The 18277-nt window shown below is 37.6% G+C and overlaps 1 long non-coding RNA gene across 1 annotated transcript in view; it reads left to right on the top strand.

Annotated features, from left to right (window-relative positions):
• Positions 1–1679: 1679 nt before the first annotated feature.
• LOC145521114 (uncharacterized) overlaps positions 1680–18277 on the top strand; it is a 204066-nt gene continuing 187468 nt past the window's right edge. The window contains exon 1 of the long non-coding RNA XR_014065136.1: positions 1680–2027. This is a non-coding gene — a long non-coding RNA (uncharacterized LOC145521114). The remainder of the gene's footprint in view (positions 2028–18277) is intronic.

Consider the following 18277-nt stretch of genomic DNA (forward strand, 5'->3'; position numbering starts at 1 on the left):
GAAATGGGAACACAACTTTTGTTACCATGTTGTTGTGAGAGCAACAGGACATTATGAGGGGCATCTAACTGTGGCTGTGGGGTATAAAGAATTGATTAGAAGGAGTCAACTCTAGACATAAATGAACAATGTCGTGAGGAATTTAGCCCCACCCAAAGAAAAGTCTGACTTTTGATCCTGGCTCCTGTCAGGTAACCTTTAAACCCTTAGAATTTGTTGAGTGTTAGAAGTCTTTGTCTGGTAGCAGGTCCCAGGTATGAGTAAGATGAATCCAAATAATGGTGAAAGTATGGTCCTTTTTCTAATAAAATATTGTACAGATTTTAGTATTTTAAATTGTTATCAGTTGAAGATTACATAGGCTATATTGTTCATACTGTTTAATGCATTCTTCCAGAGTCTCACAGACACATGATTCTCTGGACTCCTAACACTCTCTTTATTGCACACTCCACTAATACACATCTTTCTGAGCTTATTGTGAAAAATTATGAGGCCTCAGGTGTCTAATGTAAATACCAAATGATGTTTAAAACTGTCTTTATCCTTATTTTTGAAGTAAATTTCTGATAAGAAAACACTGCAGTGACATACCTTGCTTCTTTAAATTAGTATGCTTCGTGTGAAAATAAGGGATCAATTGTCATTTTACCAGAGATGTTAAGTATTGTTTGATCATCTAAAGGACTGTTCTAAGAAGGAAATACCTATCTTACATTATTTTAGGAGTCTGGTAACTTAACAGCTTAAAAGTATTATATGCTCTGCAGAAATGGAGGTGTTTATACTCAGAGAATCTTAGGAGCATGGAAATGAGAATATTTTGAACTTGCTTAGGTTATTTAGACTGTTCTAAGGCTAACCTTTCTATAATATGAAAATAACGTGACATTGTCATTAAATCAAAGACTTATATTTGACCCCTGTGAATTTGCCAGTAAGAGTGAGAGAATGATAGTCACTATATAAGATTTTTTGAAGACAGGAATCTCTCTTGCTTTTTGAGTACACAACATGATCTCCACCTGCACAAGCTGGCAAACAACTGGTGTCAGGGGATTGACTCATTATATGAAAATAAACCTAATCCATTTAGGCTAGCTTGTACTTTATGGGACACAATATTGGTATATTAATGTTCATCAGTAGAAGAGGGGGAAATCTCAAAGCAAATATGTTAAGTTCAAACTTTGAAGATATTGGCAAACACAGTCAACAATCCTGCCTCTCCATTTGTAAAAGCATTTAGTAAGCCGAAAAGCTTAAACCAATGTTAGTTAATGTTACTTACAGATCTTAAAGTCTAGAATGTCACCAACATCACAAACTGCTCATAGATATTCTATGATATATTTTTAAAGTCAGCATTCTAACCTAATACTTTCATCTAGTTGATGAGCAAGCAGGCCCAAAGACCTTATGGGACTTCTTGAAAGAAGTTCACACTGGAAGTCAATAGGAAGTGTGATTAGAATCTTATATCGGCACTACTTTTACATTATCACTAACATTAACTTTTTTGAAATATTAGTTTTTGAACTAAATCTCTGTTTTTACTATAAAAATTTGCCTGAACTTGGGATTTCCCAGCTTGTGTATCCACAATGACAATGACGAAAGTGCCAATGAGATTTTGAAGCCAAACCATTGTAATAGGGGCGGGGCAGGCACACAGCCATTGGCGCATGTCTGTTAGCTTGAGACCCTGCCAGCCGGGGTTAGAGGTCTGGCGGGCCCGCAGTCAGCAGGCCAGTGATCCTTGCAGCAGAGAGTGCAGTAAGAGGCAGATCACAGCCTTCTCCTTGGGGCCCTCCAGACCCTGTGGCCTCCGGGATGTCAGTGAGCTGAGAGGCCGGCTGACAGGCCGAGGGTTGTGTCCCACAGAGCTCCAGACCCTTCGCTGTGGCTGCCCACTGGCCAGGCCCAGGCCGTAAAGCAGCAGTAAATCTCTCCCCCGTCACCACCTCCACATGGGCCGCAGTCCGTGGAGGCCTCAGCAACTGGAGTATACGGACGCTGCCTTTAAGGTAATATCTTCAATTTCAAAAGTTGGTACAGCTGAAATCAGTTGTCTTCTCCTAGAAGGTGGCCTGAGGTCAGGGTTAAGTTGTAAAGGCGTTGCACATCAGTGCCTCAGGTCCAACCAGAAGAAGTACAATTGCTGTAAGCTGGGAATTAACCTGATTGGTATTTGCTACAACACGTATTTCCAGTGATCTTATACAAATGAATTGCTCCAGTTTAAACGAAAAGCCTGAGGGCTGGCTGGGTCCAAGGTGCCCTGCTTCCTTAGTGATGATGGCTGGGCAGGGTCTGGGGACCTGGCCTCAAGGCCACTACCAGCTGAGATCTGCCTCCTCAGCCAGGCCTGGGCACTGGTGGGAGAAATTAGACTGGGTGCTGGACCAACATTCCCTGGCTGGATAACTAGCTTCTGTAGGGACTCTCTTCTCTTAGCCAGGACCTGAAACTCAGAGAGCAAATGTTGAGATTTGGGACCTTGCTCTTTCTTGTAAGAAAAGAAAAGAAAATTTGTTTTGGTGGAGGGTTATGGAAATATTGTGACCTGACTATGACTTCACTGACGTCAGGGACAAAGGATCTGACACCAAGAAGTTTGCAACAACTATACCTCTCCCCCACCTTTTCTATAAAAGGGTCTTTCTGAAAGCTTTCAGGGAGTTTGGTGTATTTAAGGCATGAGCCATGAGTCTCCCTGCATGGCGCTGCAATAAACCTTTCTCTTCCAGACTCAGAAGTTTTGGTATTGTTTGGTCTCACTGTGCGTCGGGCACATGGACTTGCATTTGTAGCACCATGTCTCAATTAGCCATGAGCAAAACCAGACAGAGAGAAGCAATGAGAAGCTATGTGATTCCTAAGGTCAGTGGTGACAAAGACTGGAATGGATTTTGCTGACTTTTTAATCATGATGAAAATTAGAGTTCAGCCTAAACAGTATCAGAACTGTAGGAAGAGAAGAAGAATTGGGAGGTGTTTTCAAGTCCTGAGAGGGTAGGCTGAAACTTTGATCCTGAGGACTTACTTGGAAAAAGGGAATGCAGTGGTTGCCTTTTCTTGTTTAGCCTTCTTCAATTTTTCTTTTTATTGCCTCACTTTTGATGTTATCATCTAGACAGCCTCTTCATAAAGGAAGGAGGCACCTGACCCATGAGATGAATAATTAAAGCAGTCATAATGATTCCAGTTCTTTTCACCACTTAGTGGTGACCATGTGACCTATATCTAGCCAATAATATATAAGGGAATGCCTTTCAGAAAAAATAACCATATTAGCAAAAGAGAGAGAAGAAAAAGAGAGAGCTCCCTGACCTCTTCTTGGCTTTTAACTTACTTGTATAATTATGTGATGCTTGGAAATGCAGAAATCTATTTCACCTTGTAAGAAAATTGAGACACTCTTAAAGTTTAGTGCTCTGACATCATTGAAAGCTCAACCAACTCTAAAATTTCTGTCCTGGGCTTAAAAAAAAAAAAGGAACAATTACATTTTGCTTAAGCCACTTTTAGCCAGGTAATTTGTTATTCATAGTCAAAAGAACCATAATGGATTCTGGTTCCCATTAGTCTCCCTTTGCCCTCAGGTCCATTCTCTGCTCTTCTTTGTTTTGCTCTGTGCCTGGAAGACTGACCTCTGAACTATATCACCTGGACCTCTTTGCCTTCTGGTTTCTGGTTGGCATCACCTAATGAGAGGCTCCTATAGATCAGAGTATTTTTTTCCCTACAATTTTCTCTGTTTCAATGAGGTTCGCATTGTATTGTGAACCCTAAGGTGGTGGTTTCTGCCTGGTAGCCCTTATTTCATGGTTGCAGCTCTCAATTAAGCTTAATGAATTACATATTTCCCCCTTTTTCCTTCAGGTCATGGGGGACAATATTAACTTCTCACTGTTGATTCTCCTTGAGTGTCTCAACACCTTGTGGATTTCTTTAGCCTTACACATATGTACCTCCATAGTTTCTTCATTAAAAATTCTCACCTGAGGCAGCTGACTGGTTTTTTTACTGAAACCCTAACTGATACCTACAATGTCTAAAAGCTTTTAAAAATGTCTAAAAGCTTTTAAAAATGAATCAGAACAGATATATGCCATTTATTTTAAAGAGTAGAATAATTCTGGATCAACACAAGTTGCTTGTAATTAAGATGGAAGTCTTACCCTGTACATTAATTTGTTAGAACTGCTATAACAAAGTAACACAAACCTGGTGGTTTAAAATTGTGAGACAACAACATTTGTTGTCTCACAGTTCTGGAAGCCAGACTCCAGGATCAAGGTGTTGGCAGGATTTTTTTCTTCTTATGGCTTTGGAGAAGAATCTTTTCCATGCCTTTTTCCTAGTTTCTGGTGAATTTCTGAATATCAAAAGTTTGATATTCCTTCGTTTCTGAGGCATCACCACAATTTCTTTCATCTTCACATGGTGTTCTCCCATGTGCTTGTCCGTGTCCAAATTTCCTCCTTTATAAGAAATGAGTCATAATGAATTGGGGTCTCACTCTCTCTCAGTATTACCTCAACTTTACTAATTATGTGTGCAATGACCTTATTTCTAAATAAGGTCACATTCTGAAGTGCTGAGGATTATGACTTCAATATAAATTTTGGGAAGACATAATTTTACCCGTAGCATTCTGTCTGAAGAAATCAGTATGGGTTAGTTCTGCCATGGAACAGAAAAAGGACTTAGAAAAGCCTGTGAAACACTAGCTATGGTGATGATATACTGGACCAAGAATATCAACTCTCAACATAAATTCTCTAGTCTGAATAGTAGATATACCATCATCTTGGAAATGGTTATCCCACATGATTTTAATCATATTTAACAAGAAACCTTCTGACTATAATTTACCTGTCCACTTTAATATCCCTTTATTTAAATACTTTACTTGTTTAATTTAATATTTACAACAATCTCATTAGTAAATACTAGCATCAACATTTTTCAGATAAACTTGAAGTCACTTGACTAAAGTCTCCCAGCTTGAACAAGCCAGAATGTTGAAGCCAGAATTAAAATCTAAGATTTGACACAGTGAGAAAAGGTCATATCTAGGGATCCTAGTGTTGTGTCATCTTGGCTTTTTAACTTTTTGTTGATTTGTTTAATTTATGAAACTGATAATCTCAAGTGCATATCAGTATGACTAATTGATTAAATGTTATATTGTCCTGGGGCTGATCAATACATTATGCTATCAACTTTGGTTTCCAACTCTAAAGTATGAGATTCACCTATAATCTCATCTTCTGCTCATTTTCTTTAAATTGTCACAAGAACTAACAGACAGTAGAGTTACTCCGAGTGAGATTTAGCTAAAAAATCTTCCCCCTTCCTAAATATAATTTTTATGCTTTTATTTATTTACTTATTTATGGGTTGTGGAATTTTAGTTCCCCAACCAGAGGTCGAACCCAAGTGCCAGCAGTGAGATTGCCAAGTCCTCCCACTAGACCATCAGGGAATTCCCTTGCACTTTTAGTTTTTAAAAAAGCATTCCTATGTTGTGAATATAGAGAGACTATTCCTTAAAACCACTCACCACTATGTAAGAAATGATAACTACCCTGAATTGGCAGGGAAAACTAACAAGAAACTATGAAAGTCTGCAGTAGGAGTTAATGTTTGATCTTAGCACTACCTGAGAAATCATATATTGGAAAGAATGTCCTTCTGCTTCAGTCAGTTCAGTCTCTCAGCTGTGTCCGACTCTGCGACCCCATGGACTGCAGCACACCAGGCTTCCCTGTCCATCACCAACTTTTGCAGCTTGCTCTAACACATGTCTATTGAGTTGGTGTCATCCAAACCATCTAATCCTCTCTCATCCCCTTCTCCTTCATTCACTGGGAAATAAACAGGCAGCAAACAGGACTACATTCTATAGCAGATGGAGTTGGAGGCCTGAAAGATTAGCATAGCTGCAGCAATCAGAAATGCAAACTTAAATTGTTTTTCTTTTCACAGATTACTTACTAATGAATATAATTCTTTACGTTTAGTCAGAGCAAAATTGCCTTTATTGGACCAGATAAACTTCCCAGGTAAACCTTGTTATCTTTAAGGATGATTAGATATCTGTGGTCAGAGTGGGTGTATTTTTGCTGCTGTTTTACCATTTATAATGTAGTTTAAAAGCTTCAATTACATTTCAAGCCAATATACTCTTTTCTCATCCTCCTATAATTGGGCTTCAGAGACTTGAGGTTTAAATTGTCTTGCATATAAACTTATAAGTGGACAATTTATGGATGTCAAATAAGAAGTTCTCGATGCTCAGTATGATAGAAAAATGGAAAGAAGAGTGTCTATGATATGCACTTGATCTTACATAGATGAGTTCCTTTGATCCCTTCAACAATGTTTGAAATGAATATGCTTAACATTTTTCACATTCATGAGAATATTGGTGTTAGGAGACATTAAGTTGTTCAAGGTCTCATAGGTAGGAGCAGGAGATATCATAATGTTAATCTTAAACTCTTTATAGGATAGCACACCTCCTTAAAGAGCAAATTCAGTTCTTTGCCAGATATACTATAGCACAATATTTACAAAAAGTCTGTTTTATAATAATTGATTCTACCAATTCATGTAAGTATATTCCCCTCCTTCTCTCCCATCCTACTTCTGTTTCTTTCTTCTTCCTTCTCTCTTTCCCTCCAACATTTTTACCAGACACCACAATGAACCAGATCATGTTTGATTTGAAAGGTGACACGGGTTCAATGATCTATAATTCTCAGTTAATGACAGTTGACTCTAGGAGTCTCAGACTTCAGAGATGAGAGACTTGGGCCTATATTGCGTAAGCTAGGAAATCACACCCTCATGAGACTAGCAAGACTATATAAAACTGGTGGAGTAGAGGAAAGTTCATAGTTAGCATACAGTCCAGCCACCTCTAAATGGACCAAGATGGTCAGTCCTTCTTTTCATGGGGGGATTGTATTACCCCAATTTTAGCTAGTATTGCAAACTCAAGTCTTGTATATAAAGTAACATTGATCATTTAATCTACACTCTTGGTCAGGTAGTACTGTCTTTAGAAATCAGACTGGAAATAACAGAGGTTAAATTTGGGAATGTGACGACTGGGCATTCTGTTTCCCTATGTCTCTGAAGTCAGATTTTACACAGTTTTGAATATTGTATAGTCCCATGGACAGAGGAGCCTGGTGGGCTACAGTCCCTGGGGTCACAAAGAGTCAGACAACACTGAGCAACAGAGTACACATGCACACACATGCCTTTGAACGTTAATTAGAAATCAGTTTCTTCATATATTCATGATATGCTTTTAATTAATTACAATTCTTTCCTTTCTTCATTCATTTCTTTCTCTAAGCCAAACATAAATTGATTCAGCATTTTTTCCTAGCCTACTGGTAGGCTCTGCAGTTAGAGAAAAGAAAAATAAAGATCTCTGTTCTCTGAATTCCATTCAGACTTTGGCTGGAGTATGTTTTGCTATATATGCAGACTACATCATGTGAAATGCCAGGCTAGATGAACCACAAGCTGGAATCAAGATTGCTGGATTCCATTGATTGCTGAAATATCAACAACTTAAGATATGCAGATGATACACTTTAATGGCAGACAGTGAAGAGGAACTAAAGAACCTCTTGATGAATATGAAAAAGGAGAGTGAAAAAGCTGGATTAAAACTCAACATTCAAAAAACTAATATCATAGCATCTGGTCCCATCTCTTCACAGCAAATAGATGAGGAAAATACACTGTCAGATTTCATTTTCTTGGGCTCCAAAATCAATGCAGATGGTGACTGCAGCCATGAAATTTAAAGACACTTACTCTTTGGAAGGATAGCTATGACAAACCTAGACAGGGTTTTAAAAAGCAGAGACATAACTTTACTGACAAAGGTCTGTATAGTGAAAGCTATGGTTTTTCCAGTAGTCATGTATGAACGTGAGAGTTGGACCATAAAGAAGGCTGAGTACCAAAGAATAGATGCTTTTGAACAGTGGTGCTGGAGAAGACTCTTATGAGTCACTTGGACAGCAAGGAGATAAACCAGTCAATCCTAAAGGAAGTCAACCCTGAATATTCATTGGAAGGACTGATGCTGAGGCTGAAGCTCCAATATTTTGGCCACCTGAGGCAAAGAGCTAACTAATTGGAAAAGACACTGATGCTGGGAAAAATTGAGGGCAAGAGGAGAAGAGGCAACAGAGGATGAAATGATTGGATGGCATCACTGACTCAACGGACATGAGTTTGAGCAAACTCAGGGAGATAGTGATGGGCAGATCAGCCTGGCATGCTGCAATTCATGGGTCACAAAGAGTCGGAAAAACAACTCACTAAGTTGCAAAAATGACTTAATGACTGAACAGCAATAACAACAATGTGTTTAGATTTATTTTTACATTCTCTATTTGACTTTCACCAACAAGCATACCAATGGGTATTATCAGAACACAAGTGTCAGCATATTAAATGGAAGTCAACATTTTAACATGCTTGCCATCTAGAATTTTAATATTGAATTGTTTATCAATGTAATAAATTGCATAACATAGTACTTGTAGGGCTTCCCAGGTGGTGCTAGTGGTAAAGAACCCCTATGCTAGTCCTGGAGATGTAAAAGACATGGGTTCGATCCCTGGGTCAGGAAGATATCCTGGAGAAGGGCATGGCAACCCACTTCAGTATTCTTGCTTGAAGAATCCCTTGGGCAGAGGAGCCCCATGGATGGGCTACAGTCCATAGGGTCACAAAGAATCGGACAGGATTGAAGCAACATAACACACACATAATACTTGTGATTTAAAAATGCACAGCCATCTATCATTCTGATTTAAGTACTGAACCAAAGGACTTTTTATGGTAAAGTTCCAATACATCCCTAAAAAATCTTGAGAGGAATCTGAAATAAGTTTGTTGTCATCTTGAGACAGAGCAGTGCTGAAACTTGTCAAGATTCAAGCCCATCCAACTACCTTTCAGCCTTTCACTATCAGAACTTGATTTTGCATTCAATACAATCTCTTGGTATCTAAAGCTCTGTCAAACTAAACAGCTCTGTTTTACGCACATGTTTTGAAAAGCCTCACAGACTTTCTGTCTGCACATACAGTGTATCTTTAAAATAATATAACCTTGAAGCAGCATTGAACTATTATTTTCATAAAAGGAAAACTAGAAATCAGTGAAGCTTACATATTTGCTGTCTTTACAGAAAAAGAAATGCACTCCTTTCCTTATTTTCACCTTGTAGCAAAGTTCTGCCATTTTGAGACTACAAACATAATTCTCTTTTTTTTTTTTTTCCAAATAATTCAGATATGGGTTTGCTTCATTTCTCTCTAAACTTGAGAGTTTTTTCAACCACAAAGTAAATGTTTTCTCAAAGAATTGAAACTGTAGGACACACATTTTACCTATTCTTTGTAGCCCAGAACTCTAGTGTATATTGTAGGTAACCTATAAACTCAAAGACTGGTAACAATACAGAGCCTACTCCAGAGTTTGTGCTTGAAAGGCAGAGTGTGGACCATGGTGGTGCTAGTGATAGAGAATCATTCTTTCATGATTTACTTTATGTTATGTCATGATCTTATCTACATTTGTTTCTTATTCTTAAACTCTTCATAGGGTAGCATATATCTTATATATTAAACTAATTTTATTTATGAACTTACATTTACAAATCACTATTATAAAAAGCATGTTTTGTAGTGATTGATCCAAGCAATTTTTATATGTACATTTCCTTCCTTTCCTCTTTCTTCCCATTTTCATCCTCCTCCCTTCTTCAATTACTTCCATTCTGCTTCCTTGACTTCCCTCTGCCTTCCTTCTTTCTTTCTATTCAACAAATGTATTGTGCACCACAATGAACCAGGTCATGTAACAGTTCCATGGAAAACAAGTCCATTGATCTATAATTATGTTTGCAGCTTGATTGCTGATTCATCCCAAGGGTCCCAGGGCTTCAGAGATCAGAGATTTGGGCTATATAAACTTATAAAGGTTTAGAAATCTCATTTTTATTCTATACATGCTTCTATGATGAATTTCCTTATAGAGAAGTAAATGTCTCTTAGTCTGTTCTATCCTCTGTACTTAGTACTGCATGTACAGATATGAATTCTATAAATGCTACATGAAATTCTGAATCTGAAGCTTTCATGCTTGCATTAGAAATTTGATCAAAGGAAGAATATTATAAGGGACAAGATTGTGGACCTGGAGGGGTTTGGTGCTTAAATTTTGCACATTCCATTTTAACCTGGTGATGCCACATGTTTTTAATTAATATTCAACAGAAGACTTTACTAGGCTTAGCAGTAATTCATGCTGTGAGCTCATAAGTAATACTACAGGCATTGCTTAATAATAAATAACATGTCATCAGGAACAAAAAAGACCAACACAGAAAGGGCAAAGAAGACTAGCATCCTAAAAAGTGACATTTTCCATGATTCTACCATAATCTTAAGAGGTTACCCATGATAAGTAAATTGTCTTGGTTTATTTATCTCATAGATAACCAGACAGGTATTCATAACCTTAAATTTTAGAAATTGGGCTACAAGTCTATATGCACTTCAGTCTACTGTAAATCCTTCTCCATTGATATGAACCTCCCATTCGCTCCATGCTAAGACACACTTTTATATTATGTATGTATGTAGTCATTTGGTACTTATTATCTACTGTGTGTCAGACATGGATTTATAAGTGATGCAAAAGAATGAGGCAACATGATATAGTTGGATAAGTATTGGAATTAGGCAGATTTGGGCTGAATTCTCTTTACTATCATGGAGACTCAAGCTAGTAGTGCCAATAAGTCATGCCTACAACAAAATGTAATATAATGTCAAAAGTAGCACATTTGTAGTACCATATGACTATTAAGGCAATAAATGCTTAGAATTTATTGGAAAGAGACCCTATAGTGTGTGCAGGTGTTCATGTTTAGTTACTTTGCATTAATATACATAAATTAATATAGCACAATCAGCCTGAGAAAGATATTCATGTCTTTTTAAAGTCCACTTGGAACTGTTATGTTATATAGAACATTATACAATTTTGAATTATTCTAAATAAAACTTCTAAAATATTTAATGACATAGAACAATCCTACTACAATATAATTTATTTAGCTTTACTTCCTAGAATGGAGGATATGTTTTTAAAATGTGACTAAGTAGGACATAAATATTCCTGATTTATTAGACAGTCTATTGAACAGGGTCTATCTTCTCCTTAAAGGTATTAAACTTCATGCTTTACATCATGTTTGTTGAATAACTGGAAGAAGAGGAAGAGGAATACATTCATTTTGAAATGTTTTAGTGATTTATTTCATTCCTTCCTCTCTTTGCTTCCTGAACTGCCCTTAACAAATCTAAGTGCAATACTGAGTGTGTTTTCCTATCAGAGGTTGAAAACTGGCTCCTGGAGGACCCCAGATGGTACACAGATGTATTCTATTTGACTCATACAATGTTGGCCTACATCATATTTTTATTTTATTCCTAATTATAACTGGAGGAATTTACTCACATGTGAATAATTGAGTTCCCTCAAAATAATATCAGAAAAGTTCATACCAGTGGATCTTTCTTCAAACATTGTGATTATTGGCTGGTTGAGGTCACTTTCCCTGTAGTTCACCACAGTCCCCACCATTCCCTATTGCATCCTAACACTGAGGCCCAATGTCAATTGCTATATAGCAGAGCACTTGTGCTATTGTTTTTCTTATTGTTGAATGAGAAGAAAAATTAAATATTTCTTACAGTCCTGCCTCTATCTTATACAAAACCAACATTGCATATTGATACAGTCATCCCTTGAAATCCGTGGTGGATTGGTTCTAGGACACCTACAGATACCAAAATTCAGAGATGCTTAAATCTCTTATATAAAATGTGTAGTCAGCATCTGAATCCGTGAATTCTACTTCTGCAGATACAGAGGTCAACTGTATTATTATATGCTTTTCTCTAAAATTATATGATTTTAGGACCCCTGTCAATCACTGGATGATTAATCCAGTATAGTGAAAAGAATCAAGCAGATTTAGAGTCTGACAGATCTGGGTTCAAATCCAAGTTTACCACTTGCTGATGGCTCAGTAGTACAATCAACCCTTGAACAACAGGACTTTGGACTATGTAGATCCACTTATACATGAATTTTTCCCCCCAGTAAGTACATACTACAGTACTGCACCATCCAGAGTTGGTTGAATGCATATGCAGAGCCATGGGTATAGAGTATGTGCATACTGTAAAGTTAGGCATGGAATTTCTACTGGATGGAGTGAGTTGGCATTACTAACCTCTATATTATTTAAAGATTAACTGGATACTAATTAAGTCAAGTGACTTATTGTTGCCAGCCCTTTGGGGTATCTACAAGAAAGTACTAAAAATATGTTTATACTTCTAAAGAAATTGCAATGTATTTAAAATATTTATAGAAATTAAAGACATTCCAAAAGAGTTTTTAAGAGAAATAAATGATGCAATGCTTATATGATATATTTAGTGCAGAGCAGACATTGCATGTACATATAACCTCCATGCAATGATGAGATAGATTTCCTTGTGGACTCATGTAATTTTGGTGTTTCTCAGTATCATAAGGAAGTAGTAGTCCTTCTCCCTCCTCAGGCCTTAGCAGGGAACTAGGAATCATTAACTGGGAGTCATCAAGTACAATTGCAAACATTGCTGCTTCTAAATTCCTTAAGAAACACAGAGGTTGCTTCTGTGACATGCAATCTATTCATTTTTTAAAGTCTGTCTTCTGATTATGTTGCAGGAAGGGGGATCCCCTTCCAGGGCCTGAAACTGGGCTCTTGTCTAACAATCAGAAATCAATTGTCCGAGGAGACACATGTGCTCACAAAGCAAGAGATTTTATTAGGAAAGGGCACCCGGGTGGAGAGCAGTAGGGTAAGGGAACCTAGGAGAACAGCTCTGCCACGTGGCTGGCAGGCTTGGGTTTTATGGTGATGGAATTAGTTTCCGGGTTGTCTTTAGCCAATCATTCTGACTCAGAGTCCTTCCTGGTGGTGCACGCCTTGTTCAGCTAAGATGGATGCCAGAGAGGAGGATTCTGGGAGGTGGTCAACCATGTGGTGTCTCCTTTTGATCTTTCCCAAACTCTTCTGGTTAGTGGTAGCTTATTAGTTCCATGTTCCTTACCAGGACCTCCTGTCATAAAACAACTCATGCAAATGGTTACTATGGTGCCTGGCCAGGGTGGGCGGTTTCAGTCAGTGTGCTTTCCCTAACAATTAGAGCAAATCATCTAAAAATCTAAACACTGTGTCATTATCTATGCCCCCTCCTTGTCATGTTTAATTAATAACTTGTATTTTAGTTTTATTTCTTTCACCTACACACTGAAGAAAAATCCCTATGCAACTATGGTGATTACTATAAACATGTTGTGAAGATGACTGTATTTTCTTACTATTTTTTAATGTATAAAAAGAATTTCAGGAATGTATCCCTGATTCTATTTCAGTTTTGGAAATACCTATTTTCCTTTTTTCTAACAGTAAGAGTTTAGTGAAAAAATATAATGAAGTATCCTATCTTCTGACCCCGTAAGAGGGTCTGAAGATTCCCCTCACCCTGACAAAACTTCAGACAGACTTCTTCCTGACTCTAGGCCCCGACCTTTCTTTTCTTGGAGCACTTACTTTAGAAAACTTGCAATTGTAAATTCTTTCTCTGCCCCTTTGAAATGTATGTAACTTTTTCCCAGCTTCCTGCCAGTTTTACAGCCCAGGAAATGTCTTTTTTTCAGGGACCTGAAAATCATCTCTTTAAATTGTAAACATAAAGAAATAACATCTCTATCTTCCAGTCTCCGTAGGAGGTTGGAGCCTAATTTCTAAGCCAATTAGCAAACACAGATGGCCTAATCACAGAGAAAACATTTGCAGACTCAGGAATAATTCAATGTTCTCCACACATCCCCTTGCTCAATTTGTACCCGAATGTCCTCCGGTTCTTTCCACTAGATCATTACAGCCCTTAAACACTCTCCCACTTTTTGTTTCAGCAGAGATGAGTTCAGTCTCTCTCCCCTATTGCAATAACTTGAAAAAAATCTTCCTTGCTTTTTTTACTTTATCCAGTGTAACTTTTGCCTTGGTAAGTTTTTGAATTGCTACTTGATTAAGTCAAATTTGATACCTGCTTCTAAGAATAATGCTGTATGTTGTGTACCATTTCTCAATTATATATTTATAATATTTTGTTTTAAAATTCTTTTTAAAATTTTCTTATTTAAAGATTTCTTATTTTAACTTTGTTATGTTTTAGTGTATTTATTTTCTAAATAGTAAATTAAGTATGTTTTGGAAGATGGAAGGAAGAAACATTAGTTTCTTTTGATCATTTTCAATTGTTACAGTAGAATGCTAAACGGCATTATGGAGTCAAGAAGACATAGTGAGAAATATTTTTACAGAAGGTTATAGAAATTTATGGATATGGCTAATAATGTAGGGTAGCAACACAGAACACTCTCAGAAAGGATCAACTTGTCATAGTTTCCTACAGATATAAGCAGTTGTGCATAATCCCTCTTGTTCAGGAGAGAGAATGTGGAAAGTCTCTTTCTTTTGGTGTTTTTGTTTTGTTTTTTCCTTTTAATCTTCCTGACATTAACTCCTGACTGTTCCATGACAATGGGCTCACATGTACTTGCTCTTTAGGGGAAAATAATTGTTGCCAAAAAACCCTTCACTTTTCATACAAGATTAAGTGAGGTGAAATTTCCTTAAAGTGTCCCTTACCAGATCCATGATTCAGCCAGTCCAAAGTCCATTCCTATGTATTGGGTCATATTCTGTGTCATTAGATAAATAAAATATAATAAATAAAACTGAAAGAGTTTATGATTTTGTGAATTCAATTTTGATAAAATATAATTTATTTGACATGTTTGTCCTGTAAAATATATTTGTTAAAGAAAGTTACTCTTAATAGATGCAAATAAAATCAACTGTGGGTAAAATATTAATACATTTTAATATAAAAGTTGCACTTAGAATCTTTTCCATTGAGCATATTGGCTGCCTATGGACATGTGCTTCAACATTTACATAGGGAAGCACTGTGGCTGCTCATGTCTTCCTTTAAGAGAGACCTCTGCACGGAGTATAGCTGTCTCACAGCCTCCAACTGCCACACTTAGTGATCTGGTGTGGCATTCATACTGAGGCATATTCTCTCTGAGATCAATCCATATGCTATGTGTTGAATTATGCTCTCTAAGTCCCTATTTTGAAGCTCTAGTCCTCAAAGTGTGATTGAATTTTGAGCTTGGGACTATAAGGAAGTAATTAAGGCTAAATGAGGTGTTGAGGGTGAGGCCCCAGTCCAATAGGATTAGGGTCCTTATAAAAAGAAATACCAGAGAGGTTAGTTTTTCTCTTCCTTTGCCATGTGGGGGAAAAGCAAAATAGTGGGTGTCTGCAACCCAAGAAGAGAATTCTCAGTACAAATCAAGTTGGCTGGCACATCAATCTTGGACTTTCAGAACTGTGAGAAACAAATGCTCATTATTTAAGTCACCCAATTTGTAATATTATATTATAACAGCAGGATCAGACTAAGACACCAGCTCATAACTGAGCCTACTAGTGATGCTAAAGCTGGGTGCTTTCCATGCAATGCAGTTTTTGACTGGAGGCTTTCCAGAAGCCTGGTCTAGACTTTACCAGATCTGTACTCTTTCTACACTATTTTTCTTCTTTTGAGCTCTCCTTTCACAGGTGCGAGACCTGCATAATGTGCTAGGGCCTGTCCCTACTCCCTACTCCTGGTCTTTTTTCCCTTTATCCTCCATGAATCTCTTGCATGTATGAATTTATCCTAGCATTTTATTCCATGAGGACCTGAGCTGACACAAAACTCAACTTGATAGCAATTTCAAAATTTTTAGTCATAAGTTTCAACTGTGAAGTAGATTCCAGATGATTTTATGATCATTGAGACCATTAAGATCATTAAGATCATATTTAAAAATATATTCTTCTGAAAAACTGTGTTAGAGAAATAAAGCTAAGAAGCTTATTAAAGTCTGTAATTATCTACCAAGAATAACTATCTATTCTATTGTAATGTATAATAAGGTATTAATACATAGTTTTTTGGGTTTATATTCACTGACATGTTTTAATGTCTGGAAATAACTAGATTTTTCCAAATAATTTTTAAACAGTGATATACATTAGACTGTGGAAAGCTCTTAAAGAGATGGGAATACCAGACCATCTTACCTATCCCCTGAAAAACCTGTATGCAGGTCAAGAAACAACAACTTGAACCCTGTATGGAAAAACTGATTGGTTCAAGATTGAGAAATGAGTACAACAGGGCTGTCCTGCTGTCACCCTGTTTATTTAACCTATATGCTGAGCACATTATGAGAAATGACAGGCTGGATAAGTTACAAGCTGGAATCAAGATAGGTGGGAGAAACATCAACAACCTCAGATATGCAGATGATACTACTCTAATGGCAGAAAGTGAAGAGGAACTAAAGAGCTTCTTGATGAAGGTGAAAGAGGAGAGTGAAAAAGATGGCTTAAAACCCTACATTCGTAAAACTAAGATCATGGCATCCAGTCCCATCACTTCATGGCAAATAGAAGGGGAAAAATGGAAACAGTGAAAGACTTTATTTTCTTGGACTCCAAATCACTGCAAATGGTGACTGCTGCCATGTAGACACTTGCTCCTTGGAAGGAAAAATTTGACGAACCTAGACAGCATATTAAAAAGACATCACTTTGCCAACAAAGGTCCATATAGTCAAAGCTATGGTTTTTTTCAGTAGTTGTGTACGGATGTGAGAGTCGGACCATAAAAAAGGCTAAGCACCAAAGGACTGATGCTTTTGATCTGTGGTGTTGGAGAAGACTCTTGAGAGTCCCTTGGACAGCAAGGAGAATCAAACCAGTCAATCCTAAAGGAAATCAACCCTGTATAGTCACTGGAAGGACTGATGCTGAAGCTGAAGCTCTAATACTTTGGCACACTGATGTGAAGAGCTGACTCATTGGAAAATACCATGATGCTGGGAAAGACTGAAAGCCAGAAGAAGGGTGGGGGGCAGAGGATAAGATGGTGGGATAGCATCACCAACTTAATGGACATGAGTTTGAGCAAACTCCAGGATATAGTGAAGGACAGAGAACACTGAAGTGCTGCCATTCATGGGTTCACAAAGATTTGGACACAACTTGGCAACAGCAACAATAAATATATGTATGGCTGCATTGATATAGCTTTTCAACTTAAAACAGACCATTACCTACTTTTTTATACCAGAGTAGTGGTAGTAATCAAACAGATATCATAGCCAACAATAAGGAAGATTATGGAAATCACCTGCTCAGTCGTGTCCAACTCTTTGTGACCCATGGTCTTGTAGCTCACCAGGCCCCTTTGTCCATGAGGATTCTCCAGGCAAGAATACTGGAATGGGTTGCCATGCTCTCCTCCAGGGCATCTTCCCAACCTCATAGATAACACCCAAGTCTCCTGAATTGCAGGTGGATTCTTTATCATCTGAGCCACCAGGGAAGCCCATGCTACTGATACAGCAAGTAGAATAACTAAAATTGGCCATTGGAATTAACAACATAGACCATTGTTGACCTTGTTTTTCGAAGTTTCAATGGAATATTGGGGACAATAGTTTTATATTCAAGGATTTCAAGTCACCTTGCTTACTTAACTTATATGCAGAGTCCATGCAAAATGCTGGGATGGATGAAACACAAGCTGGAATCAACGTTGCTAGGAGAAACATCAACAACCTCAAATATGCAGATGATACCACTGTAATGGCAAAAATCAAAGAGGAACTAATGAGTCTCTTGATGAGGGTGAAAGAGGAGAGTGAAAAAGCTGACATGAAACTCAATATTCAAAAAACTAAGATCATGGCATCGAGTCCCATCACTTCATGGCAGATAGATGGGGGAAAGGTGGAAACAGTGACAGATTTTCTTTTCTTGGGCTCCAAAATCACTGTGGTGAGTGCAGTCATGAAATTAAAAGACACTTCCTCCTCGGAAAAGAAGCTATGACAAACCTAGACAGCATATTAAAAAGCAGATACATCACTTTGTTGACTAAGATCTGTATAGTCAAAGCTATGGTTTTTCCAGTAGTCATGTGTGGATGTGAGAGTTGGTTCATAAAGCAGGCTGAGCACCAAAGAA

Source organism: Giraffa tippelskirchi, chromosome 1 (assembly GCF_054371585.1).
Source record: "Giraffa tippelskirchi isolate mGirTip1 chromosome 1, T2T-mGirTip1v1.2.pri, whole genome shotgun sequence".
NCBI lineage: Eukaryota > Metazoa > Chordata > Mammalia > Artiodactyla > Giraffidae > Giraffa > Giraffa tippelskirchi.